General features: G+C 35.4%; 2 protein-coding genes across 2 annotated transcripts in view; both read right to left on the reverse strand.

The window, feature by feature from the left end:
* The window catches only part of CSMD3 (CUB and Sushi multiple domains 3), a 1,293,678-nt gene that overhangs the window by 735,821 nt on the left and 539,352 nt on the right, over window positions 1–18,505 (reverse strand). The window lies entirely within an intron of this gene.
* LOC105710801 (proteasome activator complex subunit 3-like) overlaps window positions 18,418–18,505 on the reverse strand; it is a 1,207-nt gene continuing 1,119 nt past the window's right edge. The window contains exon 1 of the mRNA XM_064384133.1: window positions 18,418–18,505. This exon is cut by the window's right edge and continues 1,119 nt beyond it. The gene's annotated coding sequence lies outside the window, so the exon portion shown is untranslated.

Raw genomic sequence — 18,505 nt, forward strand, 5'->3', positions numbered from 1 at the left:
TTTTAGCATAAAAAACTGTTGAATTTTGCTGAAGGCCTTCTCTGCAGCTATTGAGATAATAATGTTGTTTTTGTCTTCGGTTCTGTTTATGTGATGGATTACATTTATAGATTTGCAGATGTTGAACCAGCCTTGCATCCCTGGGTTGAGGCCAACTTGACCATGATAGATAAGCTTTTTGATGTGCTGTTGGATTTAGTTTGCTAGTATTTTATTGAAGATTTTTGCATCAATGTTCATTATGGATATTGGCCTGAAATTTTCCTTTTTAGTTGTGTCTCTGCTAGGTTTTGGTATCGGGATAATGTTGGTCTCATAAAATGAGTTAGAGAGGATTTCCTCTTTTTGTATTGTTTGGAATAGTTTCAGAAGGAATGGCACCAGCTCCTATTTGTACCTCTGGTAGAAGTTGGCTGTGAACCCATCTGGTCCTGGACTTTTTTTGTCTGGTAGAATATTAATTGCTGCCTCAACTTCAGACCTTGTTATTGGTCTATTCAAGAATTCAACTTCTTCCTGGTTTAGTCTTGGGAGGGTGTAAGTGTCCAGGAATTTATCCATTTCTTCTAGATTTGCTGGTTTATTTGCATAGAGGTGTTTGTAGTAATCTCTTACGGTAGTTTGTATTTTGTGGGATCGGTGGTGATATCCCCTTTATCATTTTTATTGCATCTATTTGAATCTTCTTTCTTTTCTTTTTTATTAGTCTGCCTAGCAGTCTATTTTGTTGATCTTTTCAAAAAACCCACTCCTGGATTTGTTGATTTTTTTTGAAGGAGTTTTTGTGCCTCTATTTCCTTCATTTCTGCTTTGATCTTAGTTACTTCTTGCCTTCTGCTAGCTTTTGAATTTGTTTGATCTTGCTCCTCTAGTTCTTTTAATCGTGACATTGGGGTGTCAATTTTATGTCTTTCCTCGCTTCTCTTGTGGGCATTATTGCTACAAATTTCCCTCTAGACACTATTTTAAATGTGTCCCAGATATGCTGGTACGTTGTGTCTTTGTTCTCACTGGTTTCGAAGAGCACCTTTATTTTGCCTTCATTTCTTATCCAGTAGTCACTTGGGAGCAGGTTGTTTAGTAGTTGTGCAGTTTTGAGTGAGTTTCTTAATCCTGAGTTCTAATTTGACTGCACTGTGGTCTGAGAGACTGTTATGATTTCCATTCTTTTATATTTTCTGAGGAGTGTTTTACTTCCAATTATGTGGCCAATTTTAGAATAAGTGTGATGTGGTACTGAGAAGAATGTATTTCTGTGGTTTTGAGGTGGAGAGTTCTGTAGATATTTGTTAAGTCTGCTTGGTCCAGATCTGAGTTCAAGTCCTGGATAATTTGTTGTCTCATTGATCTGTCTAGTATAGACAGTGGGGTGTTAAAGTCTCCCACTACTACTGTGTGGGAGCCTCAGTCTCTTTGTAGATCATTAAGAACTTGCTTTATGTACCTGAGTGCTCCTGTATTGGGTGCATATATATTTAGGATATTTTGCTTTTCTTGTTGCATTAATCTCTTTACCATTATGTAATGCCCTTCTTTGTCTCTTTTAATCTTTGTTAGTTTAAAGTCTGTTTTATCAAAGACCAGGATTGCAACCCCTGCTTTTTTTTTTTTTTTTTTTTGCTCTCCATTTGCTTGGTAAATCTTCCTCCATCCCTTTATTTTAAGCCTATGTGTGTCTTTGCACATAAGATGGGTTTCCTGAATACAGCCCACCGATGGGTCTTGTCTTTTTATCCAATTTGTCAGTCTGTGTCTTTTAATTAGGGCATTTAGCCCATTTACATTTAAGGTTAATATTGTTAAGTGTGAATTTGATCCTGCTATTTTGATGCTAGCTGGTTATTTTGCATGTTAGTTGATGCAGTTTCTTCATAGCATTGATGGTCTTTACAGTTTGGTATGGTTTTGCAGTGGCTGGTACTGGTTGTTCCTTTCCATGTTTAGTGCTTCCTTCAGGAGCTCTTATAGGGCAGGCATGGTGGTGACAAAATCTCTCAGCAGTTGTTTTTCTGTAAAGGATTTTATTTCTCTTTTGCTTATGAAGCTTAGTTTGGCTGTATATGAAATTCTGGGTTGAAAATTCTTTTCTTTTAGGATGCTGAATATTGGCCCCTACTCTCTTCTGGCTTGTAGGGTTTCTTTGGAGACATTTGCTGTGAGTCTGATGGGCTTCCCTTTGTGAGTAACCTGACCTTTCTCTTTGGCTGCCCTTAGCATTTTTTCCTTCATTTCAATCCTGGTGAATCTGACAATTATGTGCCTTGGGGTTGTTCTTCTTAAGGAATATCTTTATGGTGTTCTCTGTATTTCCTGTATTTTAATATTGGCCTGCCTTGCTAGATTGGGGAAGTTCTCCTAGATAAAGTCCTGAAGAGTGTTTTCCAACTTGGCTTCTTTCTCCCTGTCACTTTCAGTTACACTGATCAAATGTAGATCTGGTCTTTTCACATAACCCCATATTTCTTGGAGGCTTTGTTCATTTCTTTTTACTCTTTTTTTTTTCTCTAATCTTTCCTTCTCGCTTTATTTCATTGTGTTGATCTTTGATATCCTTTCTTCTGCTTGGCTGATTCGGCTATTGAAACTTGTGTATGCTTCACGAAATTCTTGTGCTGTGTTTTTCAGCTCCATCATGTCATTTATGCTCTTTTTCACACTGGTTATTCTCATTAGCATTTCATCTAACCTTTTTTCAATGTTCTTAGTTTCCTTGCATTGGGTTAGAACATGCTCCTTTAGCTCAGAGAAGTTTGTTATTACCTACCTTCTGAAGCATGCTTCTGTCAGTTTGTCACACTCATTCTCCATCCACTTTTGTTCCCTTGCTGGTGAGGGGTTGTGATCCCTTGGAGGAGAAGAGTCATTCGGGCTTTTGGTGATTTCAGCCTTTTTGTTGCTGGTTCCTTCCCATCTTTGTGGATTTACCTACCTTTGGTCTTTGAAGTTGGTGACTTTTGGATGGGGTTTCTGACCGGACATCCTTTCTGTTGATGTTGAAGTTTTTTCTTTCTGTTCGTTAGTTTTCCTTCTAACATTCTGGCCTTTCTGCTGCATGTCTGCTGCAGTTTGCTGGAGGTCCACTCCAGACCTTGCTTGCCTGGGAACCACCTGCAGGGGTTGCAGAACAGCAAAAGTTGCTGCCTGTTCCTTCTTCTGGTAGCTTTGTCCCAAAAACATACCTGCCAGATGTCAGCCAGAGCTCTCCTATATGATGTGTCCACCAGTTAGGATACACGGAGTGGGGGAGTCACAGAGCCAACTGAGGTGGCAGACTATCCCTTAATGGAGCTCAAGCATTGTTCGGGGGATCTGTTGCTCCCTTCAGGACTGCCAGGCAAGGATATTTAAGTCTGCTGAAGCAGAACCCAAAACTGCCCCTTTTCCCAGGTGCTCTGTCCCAGGAAGGTGGGGGCTATGTAAGTCCCTGACAGGCTGCTGTCTTTATTTTTCTGAGATGCCCTGCCCAGCAAGAATGGAATCTACTGACTGTCTTAAGGTATTGAAATATATGCTCCTAAATATTTTTAGAGAAATTATAACTTTTTACATTTATTAAATACTCATTGTTCTGTATTAGCCAATCAGAAAGCTGTGACTTTCATGTATTCCAAATATCAGGATTCTGTGGTTTTTACTTGTTTATTTTTTTCTGATGTTGATTTAGGATAAACATTAAGAGTAACTTTAAAAACAGTTTAATACAAATATAGAAATTTATCTCTGAAATCAAATTTCTTAGTAAAAAGAATTATTTGACATTGTATCTTAAATGTGTAACTCATATGTATTTATTTAATCATATATCCAATGTAAAGGTTAAATCATTTATCTTTTGTGCCTTTTGAAATGCTTCTTCTGTATTTTTTTTTTCTTTCTCTCAAAAGAAAAGGAGCAGATTTTTAAAATCTAAAGAAGGCTACATCAGTTGTTGGCTCAAAATATGTTCTTGTTATCTTGTGACTTAGAATTCTTTACTTTCAAGCAATTCCTATCCTAGGAAATGTGCAGAAGTGTTCATTGCTGTGTGTTAATTATCTGTGCTATCCCTATAGATGACAAACACAAATAATCATAGTAAGGGTGTACTTCATACCAGGTATTGTTTGGAGAGCTTTAGCTATTTTATAATATTTAATAATTTAGAGCAAAACAACAAGACATAGCACCTGTTAGATAAATATAGTTGTCCTAAGATATTCATGGGGAACTGGTGCCAGGACTCCCCTTGGATACCAAAATCTGGGGTGCTCAAGTTCTTTAAAAAGTGTTATAGTATTTACATATAAACTATGCAAATTCCCCTGTATGCTGTAAATCATCATAGAATACTTATGTAATGCCTAATACAATATAAGTGCCCTGTACATAATTGTTATACTATATTTGTTTATAAATATATTATTTTTATTTTTATATGTATATTTTATTTCTGATAATTTTTGATCCATGGTTGGTTGAACTTGAGGATTTGGAGGGCTGTCTGTATGGTTCAAATGGACCTTGATTGCATGGTTCAAATCTTGGCTCCATTTTCAAGTTGACCAAAATGAGTCACTAAATCTCTCTGTACCTCAGTTTCCTCATTAGTGAAACTGAAATGATATAGCACCTTCTAGGTTTGTTGAGATCAAATTAATTCATACAGTTAAAGTTTGCCTATCATATTGTAAGCACTGTATAAGTGTGCATCACTACAATTATTTGTTATTATTTTTTCAATAGTACAAATAATGTAACTGAGATTAGAGAAGTTAAATAACTCACCCATGCTCATTGAACTCAGGGCACCTATAAAACAAAGCCTAAGTTCTTATCTTGTATGCTATAAATATTCATTCGATTTTTATCAATTCTGGTTTACTTTTGAGGTAATATTAATAAAGTATTACAGAAAAAATATTACAATTAGTTATTGCAGCTTTTTTTAATTGCAACATGTATAGATACTAATGTAAGTACTATTATGAACTACTTATATACATGCATAGTATGTAATTTTTTCATGTTTAAACAGAAGAAACTATTTCTTATTAATAAGCCATTTATACCAATATAGATGTATTTCTTAATTCCCTGGTCCTTGAAGATCAAAGTTTTACAAATATGTAATTCATAAGTCTTTTCACATTTTCTGTGTATTATTTTATAGTATGGATAGTGCATAGAATTTTAAAGATCATGTAGCCTGAAAGGAAAAGTAGGTGATACCTAATAAACTGTTTGATAGAAGTCTTTATGTAGAAAAATACCTTGGATGATTGAAGAACTTAGGATTGTCATAAATTTTTCACAGCATTTAGACTATCACCCAAAAGGAAATACTAATAAAATAACATTTATTTAGCCCATAAATCAACTCAGTTAGTATTCTACTAGTAATGAAATCCTGTTAGTCAGTGAAAAATGTTTGCATAATGCCTTCCTGGGTGGGAAGCTGTCCAACATTATTACCTCCTGCAGTAAACCAGAGCAAATTGTTTCAGGAACTATGTCCCCTATGCACATATATAACCACAGAACAGAAACAAAAACAAAAACAACTATAAATCTTGGAATAAATTATTGATGTGTATTCCCGAGAAACATATCAGTGATTTCACCATTCCATGGAGATTAGCACAGACAATGCCCATGAGGTTTAGGGAAATAATCTGAATTCCCTTTGGGATTATGGCCATACACAGAACCAGGGAGAAATGAAACAGAGATGTTTGCTATACTTAAGTTTCCTGTAGGATCATTCTCTAGGGATATAAATTTCTGACTGTTTCTCAAGCATGGATAATCTAATTATTGGATTCCAAACAAAAGGTTAAGTGGAGATTGACAGGATCTGGCTACTGTAGATTTAAAGCCAATGGAGTGCTAAGAAGCCCCACAAAATTACCTGTCTTAGACTACATTACCCGGAAACTATGCCTTAATCAAATATTTATGTGTAAAAGATTTTGCTGGTAATATGATCTCAAGGAGCAGCAATGAGGAACAGGTGAGGCATTGAAACAAGCCTGGAATGTAGGAAAACAAGTACATGCATATGCCATCCAGTGTGCTACCACTCTGAGTAACTATAGTTTGATTCTACAGAAATTTCTGATGAAAAATTGTAAAATTCCTCTCAGAAAAGCAGAGGAAACTGCAGAAGAAAGAAAGATGCATTTAATCATTCCTTCATATCTCTTTGTAGGTCAATAATTGACTCATAAAATTGAGCACTTTGTAATTCCCATTTACACCTGTGTAAAGGCCAATCACATTCACAGATTTTTCTATATCAGGTGTCAGAGAGGCCATAGGGCAGGAAGCAAGATGCAGAAGTCTATAGAGGCATGAAGAGGTGCACCTGCATGAAACGTAACTGGTCACGACAGCACTGACTGGAATAAGAGATGAGGCCAAAAGGATTTATGGATTGTACAAGAGCCTTTGGACACACTGATTCCCTCATTCAAATTCTAATATTAAGACAACCAATCAACAAAAATTGATTCTACTGGATATTTTTAGAAAGTTAAATCATTTAGAAAATGGTTTGTTTTAAAACTGAAAGCAAATCTCTGGTTTGCAATATTGTATTCTCTAATGGGAAAAAGGAAAGTTAAGTATGCCCTGGGTTTCTCTCCAAAACTTTCCCCTTGCTGCTCCTACATTTTCCACATTTCCTTCTAATTCTTATAATTGAAATGCCAGGAAAATCCCCTGCTCTATTTCTGTCCCAAATAATAGATTTAGAGAGCAATGAGATATCATCATTACCCTGATGATATTCAGCTGTGCCATTCATTGCCTCTGGACTCAGATGGCACTCAGCCTCCATGAGCCTTTCAGCAGCCAAGTCTGGAGAAGAGATGAGCTGGCACTCTTCCATATCATTAAAGACAAAGAGACCTGGCTCATATGCTTGAGAAACATTGACGGACTTGAAAAAAGAAAATTTGGGATTTCTCAAATAAGATGATTCACACAGACCAGCCTAGCATCAGTCTATTTCTAGATCTTAATCTGCCCAAGTATTTCCAGGCGGCACCTATGGAAATTTGTGTGTTTTGTCTTCCTTCAGTTAACTTGAAACTTGCAAGCTGTATTCAATCTTTTCATATTTGCTTGGGAAAACTTCAAATTTAATTAAGAGCAGGCGAATTTGAACTTGGGTGGTGGTTATGTTGGTCCTGTGAAACAAAAAACTTGGTATTCTTCCAAAGAAAAGAATGTGTATTTAACATATTACAGATGTAAAGTCAATATACACTTTTTAAACTACCTTTAAACTAGAATAAATTAAATGAACTAAATTCTTACTGACTATACTCTCCCTTCCTACCTCTGATCTTGTAAGACAATATATTTAAAGACAGTTTGTCAGGATAGAAATCCTGATAATTGGTCTTGAGTGTTCCCTATGTAAGATTCCTATCTTCTGACATGCCCTGACAAACAGCCAGATCATCACTGCTGAGGAAACAGAAGAAAGTTGCCCTCAGAATGTGTTTTTATGTGTAATATATGTGAAATGAATGTAGTTTTCAGAAAACACAGAAAAAAGCACTTGTCCATTTTTAAATGCACAATTTTTACAGTGTCACAGTAGTATACTGTATTCAGTTTTGGCACTAATGGTTTATTTTCCCATTATAATTCATGGGAGAAATAAAACATCAGTGACATTCTTCCCATCAAAATGCATCAAGTGACAATAGCATTTTACCATGTGGTTAAATTGCCATTATCTAAGATAGATGACAGTTCTTTCAGTGATTGCCAGCACTTCTTTTAGAGGGAATGATAATGCCTTTGCTTAAGTATCTGGCAGAAAGAAAAAAGAAAAAGTCTTCATATGAGGACAGCCATTTTAGAAACATGAGGTAAGTAACATTTTTTTCTTAACCTGTAATAGATATAGTTTCATCATAATGCCAGAAACAATGCCAAGTAAAATTCTTTTCATTAAATGATTTTATATTTTAGGAAAAAGATGTCATATGCACATGATACTTTGGGATAAGCCCATGCTACTTCATGAGGCTACTGAATTCAAGATGATACTCAATTTCCTTAACTATCTGGAATTTCCACAGGTCTGCTTTTAAAAATCAATGTCCTCTTTCAAACTATTGTCATTTTTCACTAAAGAAAGAATATACTAAATTCATTTTCACTATTCACTATTATGCGACTTTCACTAGTATGTGACTTTCACAGATGCTCATTAAATATTTTCTGAAAGACAAAACCTCAGCCATATGTCTTGTTTCTCCATCTCTGGTCTTATTTAAATGCTGTGGCTCTTTTGAGGGAAAAATGTGTAATAAAGTAGGTGAGAAAGATATAGTATAGATGGAGCACTCAATTAATGCTTTGTTTTTCAGAATTTCTGAAAGCTAAGGATTGCTACACTGTCTTGTTATTTATTCAGATAATTAAGAATAGACATTTACATTTACAATATTGCAGTTAGCGCTCAGATCTCTCTATGAAATACATACCTCTATATATTAATATTTATATATAGTCTTTTAATAGTCACATCCATCAGATAGCAGGATAGTATGATGATTCCCATTTTTACATCAAGAGAAATTTGTTCCAAAGCCACACGACAGACCTCCTAGGACTTCTAACTTCCAATCCAATAGCCTTTCCTTTGGTCTTGCTACTTAATGTGTGATCTGCAGCAGTTGTGGAATCACCTGGAAGTCTGACAGAAATGCGAAATCTAGGTTCTTACCGAGTTTTACTGAATCAGAACGTGCCTTTGAATTCCCCAATTGATAACTCTGCACATTCAGTCTTGAGCAGCACTGCCTTCTGCCATAGGGCCTTCTTCACACAGAGCTGCCCATCAATTGATTCATTAAGATTATTGATGGGAAATATTTCTCCCCTACATTTTATACCTAGTACTTTCAGCTTTATCATCCAAGAGGAGAAATACTTTAACTGGGCAGATGTTTTTTGGAGACAGCTCCAGCAAAGTGACTGTTCTTCAAATGCTATGAAGCTTGAAGGAAGAAGGTTCTGATTTTCCAGGTATCAGGTTCAGTCCAGACCTAGTTCATTCATTTAGCATGGTTCTCCCCTCCTTCCTTGTAAAACAGGAACTAAAGGGACTAAGTTCATTCAGTTTAACCAGGTAAAATATCAGATTGTATGACATTTACAGACTTGCTACTAAACCAAAATTTGATGTACACGTAACAACTGTATTAAATGGTTTTGATTATTTTTGTTTTATACATTAAGAAACTGAGATTTATACTTAATTTGTCTATAGTCATATACATAAGGTGTAGAGTAGGAAATTAAATCTCTCTATATCTGACCCCAGTCTATTTTTTTAACCAAGAGGCTACTCTAACTCCCTAAATTAAGGTGAGCCAGCGTGCACGTGTGTGTGTATGTGTATGTGTGTAAATGTGTTCTCTTCAGGGCAGAAAATGTGGGAATATAAAATTATGTATATTCCAAAAGTCTTACTATCTTTCTCCATCTGGAATTGTAGATGTTTATTAAATATGAATGAATACTATATGTATTAACTTCTATCTCCTCTGTCAATTATTAGAAATTCATGTATTTGTATATATTTTTCCATTACTTTTATACATTTATTACTAAGTATTCTCCCGTTATTGCCATTCCTATGAATATATTTTATTTTGGTGTACTTGAGCAAATGTAATCACAGGCCAAGGATGTTTTCAAATATTTGCTTATATAATTATCACAACTAACACATATAAAAATTGTTCCATTTTTCAAAGACTGCATGTTTCAATAACTCAATAGAATGATGAATTAAAAGCCTGAAGTTTAATTCCAACTTTGCTATATTTTATGGGACCTTAATATGAAACTGAACATTAATGAATCTCATTGCCATTTTTGGAAAATAGGGGTAATTATGCCTTGCTGATAAATAACGTATTATGGTATCAAAACAACAAATGAGTCTACCATATATGAAGTTTAACTGCCATTCAATAAAAGAAAAAATATAGGAAGTTTTTTAAACAAATTATATACTGAAATTTTGATTTACATATTATGGGAAAGTGCTTTATGGAAACATCAACACCTACTATCAGCACTTTTGTATTTGCTGTTCTCACTGCTTGTTTGGGCTACAACTTCCTCAGATATGTGCATATCTTCTGTCTTCATTTCAGGACACTACTTAAATGGCATCTCAGAGAGGACTTCCCTGGTCATCACATCCACAACAGCAGGCTATTCGTTGTTCCTCAATTTTTTCTCCACAGTACTTATCCTGCAATTTTTCTCTATTCCTAGTTCAGTATTTGTTTATTTTGTGTTGCCTACCTTAGAATGTCAGCTCTATAAAAAGAGAAACTTTGGCTGTTTTGTTAACCATTCAATCTCCAGAGCCCAGAATCATAACTGGCAAATAGCAGATTCAGAGCAATGGTTTGCTGAATAAGTAAATGGATAAACTAAGTCAGTATATAGCCAAAGGAAAATAATTAATAATAATGGCACTATTAGTACTTCTGCTTTTGTTGCTGAAGCTGCCGCTGCTGCTACTACTACTACTACTGCTACTACTACTACTACTACTTCTACTACTATTACTATAAGCTTAACAACTGGGTTTTTTACTATGTATCAGGCATTATATGCATTATCTTAACAAACTCTCACAACAACCTGTGGTGGTAGATATCATTATCTACATTTTTGAAATAAGGAAATTAAAGTTTTAGTTAGATTCAATATCTACATTTTGGAAATAAGGAAATTAAAGTTTTAGTTAGATTCAATGTAAAGCCAAGATTGAGAATCAATGACTATATTAAGTCATTGATTGCCTGGTAAATACTGGAATTACCTGATACACCTTTTAAAATATTGGTACTCAGGTTCCAATCTCAGAGTTCTGATTTAAGTGCAATTTCCAACATTAACGCAATTAAATTAAAACATCTAGGGATGGGAGCAGAATATCAGTATTTTTATAAAACTCTCTCATTATTCTAAAGTACAGCCACCATTGAGAACCACTCACTGGCTTAGATACCGTAACTTTCTCCAGGTCACTTGGTCAGGAGGTGGTGAAGCAGAGATTTGATTCCTGTTTCTCAGACTTCTTCCCAATCCTTCCTCCATACTTTGCATATTTGCTGAGGTAGAATATCTGATATTTTAGTGCCTTACCAACTGCAATATTGCTAACTGTGACTTTGAGATAATATGGTTTTATTTCTAATAGCATGATTTTAAATTTTTTGCTCTTCTTATATTTAGTTTTCTTATATGCTAGAACCTGATGGTAATTATTACTTTTTGTTCCTATGCAGTGTACAAGTGTCTGCAACGTAATATACAAAAAGAACAGTTTACTAACAAAGATAAAAGGTCAAGCCCTGAAAATAATTTTATAACTATCATAATAATTTTTAAAGGAGCAGAAATGGGCTACAAATGTATTGTGCTCTAACTTGATAAAATAAATAAGGGAGATTCCCAGGGTCAAATGTATTGGATTTAAAGCCCAGTCTAAATACCAAACAAACAAGAAACACAACAAAGGGTCTCTGTAATATCAAACTTAGATTTGTTTTGAAAATAGATGATTCAGAAATGTTTACTTATCATTTTAATTTCCAAGAGATCATCATACCTCCATATGTAAAAAATGTTTTTCAGGATTATAGCCTCAATAGTGAGAGATTCATTTGTATCAGCATATAGACCGAGATGGCTTTGAGATGCTGCATTATATAGTGGTAAATAATGCAAGCTCTGAAGTGAAGAAGAGTGAAGTGTGAAACCCATTCCCGTCACTTTTAGTTGTGTGTCACAGGGTGAGCACTCTAAATTCCTTGAGACTTACTTGTTTTCTCACCAATACATAGGGAATGAAATTAATCGCCACAATAGAGTAGTGTAAAAATAAAAAAAAAAATACAGACAGAAATATTAGTATAACATCTGATTTACAGCAGTCAGTATTTCATTGCTATTATTAGTCATCAAATGTGCAATGCTTTAAAATTAAGAAGGATTTAGATGCATGGAATGAATTTATGTAGATTAAATACATACAGGTATGTCTATTCATATTACTTGCTTATACTAATGTATTAATTGCTTGGAAAATAACCACCAATTTGAGGAGTTTATAATTTAGTTGGAAAACTAAAAGATAAAAATGAGAATTGAAAAAAAAACACAAGATATCACATTGATAGTATTTATCATAGATAAGCAATCACTAACACTGGAATGGATAATAAATGCCAGTGGAGTTTGGAAGACAAGGTAATCACTTTTTTCTAGAATGGAAAAGAAACGTGCATGGATGAGAGTTTGACTAAGAAGGCTGTAAGGCAGAATAATGTCTACACATTCACTTGTTTGTCCATTCATTTATTCAATAACTTTTTAATAACTTTTTATTGAATGCTTAGTGTCTTTCACTCTCTCTTTTTGAGACAGTCTGTTGATATAACAGTCAACAAAACTCATGCCATGTCTAACGACACGGAGTTTACATTCTAATAAGAGATGCCAGCAAACAATTGATATATAAGCTATATATATTATAAAACCATAACTATTTTTAATAATAATGTGTTGCATAAATTTTTTAAAGGGTAAAAGAAATAATTAGAATAGGCAGCTATTTCAGCAATGATGGTAAGGGGAGCCTGAACAGGTAAATTAATGAATTATAGGAACCTGATATGTAAATGTTTCTGGGAAAATTGTTTCAGAAACAGAAAGCCCAAAGCAAATTTCTGAAAAAAAAATAAGCTGATTTATTCTTGAAAGAACAAGCAAAAATCATCACGTGTCCAGAATATTCTGAGTAAGGCTGAAAAATAATTTTAAAATACGCATAAAGGAAAGAAAATGAATAGGTGGATGTAAGATGGCTGTTAAATGTGGACTTGGTTATACCAGTAATTGAACAGGATTGGTGCTGAGCAAGGGGAGTCAAAGACAAATACAAGAGATTGAACAGAAATGATTTTTCAAAAAATATTTCAAGACAAGGGACAATTTTGAGAAAAAATAAGGTGTTAATGTTAAACGACTTAAATTGAAGATCGGGGTAAGTCATTCTAGAGACAACAAGCAGCTACTAGTGCTTAGAAGAGGGGTCAAGGTTAGATAGGATTTAGGAGTCAATAATTTGCAAGTGATAGACAAAGTCCTGAAAAAGTAGGTAATGTAAAATAGATGCTAAGAGAGAAAGAAAAAGCAGAAGCAAAAGTAGTTTTTTTCACATCTAGTCTTTTTATTATGTTGCCTTTTTCAATAATGGAACCATCTTTCAATGCGTTATCTGTGCTGGTTTTAAACACATCCACATATTCTTTGACACTCCTCCCATTGATTTCAGGCTAACTTAATTGATTTGCTCCTAGTGAATATGATGTGGTGAAGTGATGCTAAATAACTTCCAAGGTGAAGTCATAAAAGGCTCCAGAGCTACTGCTTGAAATTTGTCATTGAAACTAGCCACTGTGTTATAAAGAAGTCTAACACCTACATAGAAAGTCCACATGTGGGTGTTCTGGCCACAACTCTAAATATCCCAGCATCAACCAGCATCAACTCCAGACTTGAGAATAAGAGGAACTTCAGATGACTCCAGCTATCAGCTTTGGAGCTGCCCAATAGATAGGAAGTGATAAAAAGATGAGATATTTCTGCACAGCCTTGCCCAAATCACAGAAATCTGCACAAAATAAATATTGCTGATGCTTAAACTACTAAGTGTTGAGATATTTGCTACATACCCATGGGTAACTGGAACGTGGCGTAAGCTAGAAATTCAGAAGTAATTTATGATACTGAATTTCCTTTTACCCAGTGCCACCTTATTTAATCCATCACCAAATTTTATAAATATTTCCTACTATACAGTCTCTGAAATTCATTTAATTCTCTCCATTTTCACCAGCACTACAACAATACAAGTTATCACAATTTCTTGCCTGGATAATGTTTGGTTTCATTCTTTGTATTCCATCCATGTATTTTGTTTCCATTTATATTTATTCCATTATACTTTCCAGTTATATTTGGCTCAATTCTTTACACTACATCCAGTTACATTTTGAAAATACAAATCTGATTATATATATCCATAGCGTTTATAAAAAGCAATGACTTCTCAATTGCTTTTAGAATAAAAACAAGCTTCCTTACCTTGGCGTATAAAAACCTGCCCAGTCTGTCTCTACTTGCCTCTACGGGCTATTCCAAAGAAATTATTTAATCTTTACCCTCTGGCTACTCTGGCCTTTGAATATTTTCACCCCTGTTCCTCCAGCTGCAGCTTTTGTACATATTACTCTCTGTGTCTGAAAATATTTCTCTCTTTTCATACTTTTTTTTTTGAGACAGAGTTATGCTCTGTCTCCAGGCTGGAGTGCAGTGGCGCTATCTCTGCTCACTGCAACCTCTGCCTCTCGTATTCAAGCAATTCTCCTGCCTCAGCCATCCGAGTACCTGGGACTACAGGCGTCCGCCAACACACCAGGCTAAGTTTTATATTTTTAGTAGAGACGAGATTTCACCATGTTGGCCAGGATGGTCCCCATCTCTTGACCTCGTGATCCGCCCACCTCGGCCTCCCAAAGGGCTGGGATTACAGGTGTGAGCCACCGCACCCGGCCCTCTTTTCATACATTTAAGTCATCTTTCAGCTGTCACTTTAGGCTTTGTTTGATCAGCTAAATCTTTCCATTTCAGACAAATTTTCCATGTAATATTTTTATAGAGCCCACTGCTGCTCTTCCTTAGGACTTCATTATTTTTATAAAACTGCACTTATGTATGTATACATGTGTGTGTTTGTCTTTCACCCTCCTCATTCAGTAGGTTCAATGAGAACAGAGACCATGCCCGTTATTTGTCAATGTTTTATTCCCAAAGCATACTCTAGTGCCAGACACAGAATGCACTCAATACATATTTGTGGAATAAATTAAGAACATGTAAAGACATTTTATTCACCATTGTAGGAGGATATCATTATTCTAAGATTTAAAAACGTTAAGGGAGAAATAGTCTAGATATCTATCTGATTAACTCTACTTGTTCCTGCCCTACTGATAACATTCCCTGATTGATTAATCTTGAGACTCAGTTAATAAGAAACTCAGCAAACTGGGTAATATAGAAAATAATATCCCAGATTAATTTTAACATAAGTATCAACAGGTTAAAATGTTACTTTTTAGAAAAAGAGGTATTTCTATCAAGAAATCCCTAAAATATAGTTTGTGTGAGTTTGTGTGTGTGTGTGTGTGTGTGTGTGTGTGTAGGGGAAGTTGTGGGAAGAAGAGATACAAGAGTGAATAAGATAGGCATAAAGAAGGGAGTAACAAAGTGAAAGACAGAATACTCTCTAACTTTAAATACAATATAAAAGGATTACTAAGTGAGTGCAGTAGGAAATATTTCTGTTATTATCTAACCTTCGGGTTTTATTATTGTTGTTATTAGAAGGCTAACAGACTGGTCCCCTTTCTAGTGATTTATTTACAAATAACAAAATGGAGGTTTCAAGTTAAAAAAGTATGTCCTGCTGTCTTTATATGTGCCAAACAGATTATTTGTTATACATATATAAATAATTTTGTAAGTATAAATTATTTTTTCCTTACTGCTGTGCCCAAATGACATTACACTAATATTTTAAGCCAGCTTCCAATGTTAAATAGCTTCATAAATTTACAATGCCTAATAAAAACTAACAGGAGAAAAGTTTTAAGGATACTAGTCACATCCTTTCTAGTTCTTGAAGATGGTGATATTGGTGGATTGATTTCAAAGAATGTCCTCCTAATGCTTGAAGAATTCAATTTCTCTACCAGTAATATAATTATGCTTAGCTTGATGATTACATTGTATTTCTGTAGCTTTTGCATTCATAAAATTTATCACATAATATGCATTATGGTTTTCATTTGTATTCACGGTTCTCAAGCCCAATTTTTATGTTACTTGGGAATAAAATACTTTTGTTAGATACTAGTACTCTAGTAAATTATTTCACTTTTTAGTAAATGGACACTATATTTAAACTTCATTTGCTTCTTATTTTGTGTAATTTGAATGAGAAGATTTTAAAGTAATTCAGTAACAAAAAATGTATAAACTTAACAGCAGCGCTTATTTTAACATAGCAAACAAATTTGATATTGAATTTCAATATTAAAATAAAATTGAATAAAATTCAAAACATAACAAATATATATAGATGCATGTATATACACAGATACATGTTTGTGCATGCACACCAACATACATAAAGTTGACAATTGCATACAAAATTAGAGAAAAGGAATATTTCACTATTAAAATCACAATTTTTTTTTCACTTTTTAAAATTATACTTTAAGTTTTGAGGTACATGTGCAGAACATGCAGGTATGTTACATAGGTATACACATACCATGGTGGTTTGCTACATCCATCCCCCTGTCATCTACAATAGGTATTTCTCCTAATGTTAGCCCTCCCCAATCCCCCCACCCCCTGCTATCCCTCCCCTATCCCTCCCACCCCTTGACACGCCCAGATGTGTGATGTTCCCCTCCCTGTGTCCATGTGTTCTCATTGTTCAACACCCACTTATGAGTGAGAGCATGCGGTGTTTGGTTTTCTGTTCTTGTGTCAGTTTGCTGAGAATAATGGTTTCCAGCTTCATCCATGTCCCTGCAAAGGACATGAACTCATCCTTTTTTATGGCTGTATAGTATTCCATAGTGTATATGTGCCACATTTTGTTTATCCAGTCTATTCTTGATGGGCATTTAGGTTGGTTCCAAGTCTTTGCTATTGTGAACAGCACCACAGTATTTTATTTTATTTTTTATCACACATGGAATTATAAGATGATCATTATAAGAATATATATTGCATTTTTTTCTTTATCTTATTATGTAACCTGCAAAGTTTAGATTACTAACTCTTCAAATAATTCATCTCAGTAAAGTGAATAGAACTTGTTCTTGAAAATGAGTTACCAAAATTAATAAGATTGATGAGCTTAATTTCAATTTCTTTTTTTTTTTTTTTTTTTTTTTTTTTTAGAAAGAGGTCAAAGTACCTATATTTTTAATAATTTCTTGACATGGTAAAAGAATTTTACATTATGATCCAAGGGTGGTAGGGTGAGGAGGGGCGGCAGCGGAACAATCCAACAAACAGAAAGGGAAACTGAGGAACACATCCTGGGAAGAGGGAAGGGTTTCAGCTGGAAGGGATCTGGAGGGTGGGCGGGGGCACTGCCCAACTAAAATGCAATTGGTTTGTTACTGAGTACTATTCGTGGGAAGACACCATCCTGACTCCTTCTCTACAGAATATTGGGAGTAAAAAAAGCCAGTTGGAAATATTATTGGGGGTTGGAAGACAGAGACAGGAAGAATAAAAGTCAGAGACAGGAAGAATAAAAGTCAGAAACAGACACTGAGAGTCACTGGCAGGCTCACTGCAGATATCAACTCTCCAGCAGTGGTGGAATGAAAGAGCTGGGGGCTGATGGGGATTAACACAAATGCTGTTAACTGTTAAGTGGTATCTCTGGAAGATTCAAGAGACAGGAGGCAACTCTTCTATAGTTTTCACTTGCCTAGCGCATTTCCACATACACAAACATGTATATGCATGTGCGTGCATGCACACACACATACACACCAATGACTGCTTTCCCTGGAGGCCCGACACTATATATAAGAGAAATATTTCCCAAAAGGAAAGCCCAACATGAGCAGCAGCATCCGGACTTCACACTTGCAGACACCTTCACCCCAACTGACAACTGCCTGGGAAAAGGCAACCAGGAGTCAAGAGGACCAGCTTTTGCAATAATGCCAAAAACGGCTGAGTCAGAGAGGGACAGGCCTTCTCCTAGTCCTCTGCTTCTCATCTCTCTGTTCTCCACCAAATCACCCTGGGTACCAAGAGGCTACAGTATCAGGAAGGAAGACAGGCCTAAGACATTTGTCTGGGTAGATGACAACTAAGACAACCATCACCTCCTGAAAGGTATGTGACAGGGATCATGGAAAGAGAGGGTATGTTAGGTAAAGGAGTAGGAGGGTGTGTGTGCATGTCTGTATGGGTCTATACATGCATACACATATGTGCATGTGAAAACCCCCATTATAAAAACATCTGAAGGAGCTTGGGAATTGACAGAAGGCCTAAGGTGTTTCTCATCATGATCAAGATTCAAGGTGGGATGTACACAGATGTGAAGCCCTAAGTCATCACCAGGACAACTTGGGAGGAAAGAGACAGTAGTAACATCATGTGAGGAAGAGTTGGTCCCCTCACCACCACCCCAGTTCTTAAAAAACACCTGGCACTTTCCCTCCAATTCCCTTAGCTTTTAACCAACTAATCATCAAAAGGAAGAAAACATAAAGCCCAAGACACAGGAGGGAGAGGAGAGTGGAAACATAAGTATTTTTGTGCCAACATCCTGCACACACAAACCTGGAGTTCTCCAGAAATTAGG

This window comes from Aotus nancymaae, unplaced genomic scaffold (genome assembly GCF_030222135.1).
Source record: "Aotus nancymaae isolate 86718 unplaced genomic scaffold, 86718_ANA_hifiasm-v0.15.2.pri h1tg000036l, whole genome shotgun sequence".
NCBI lineage: Eukaryota > Metazoa > Chordata > Mammalia > Primates > Aotidae > Aotus > Aotus nancymaae.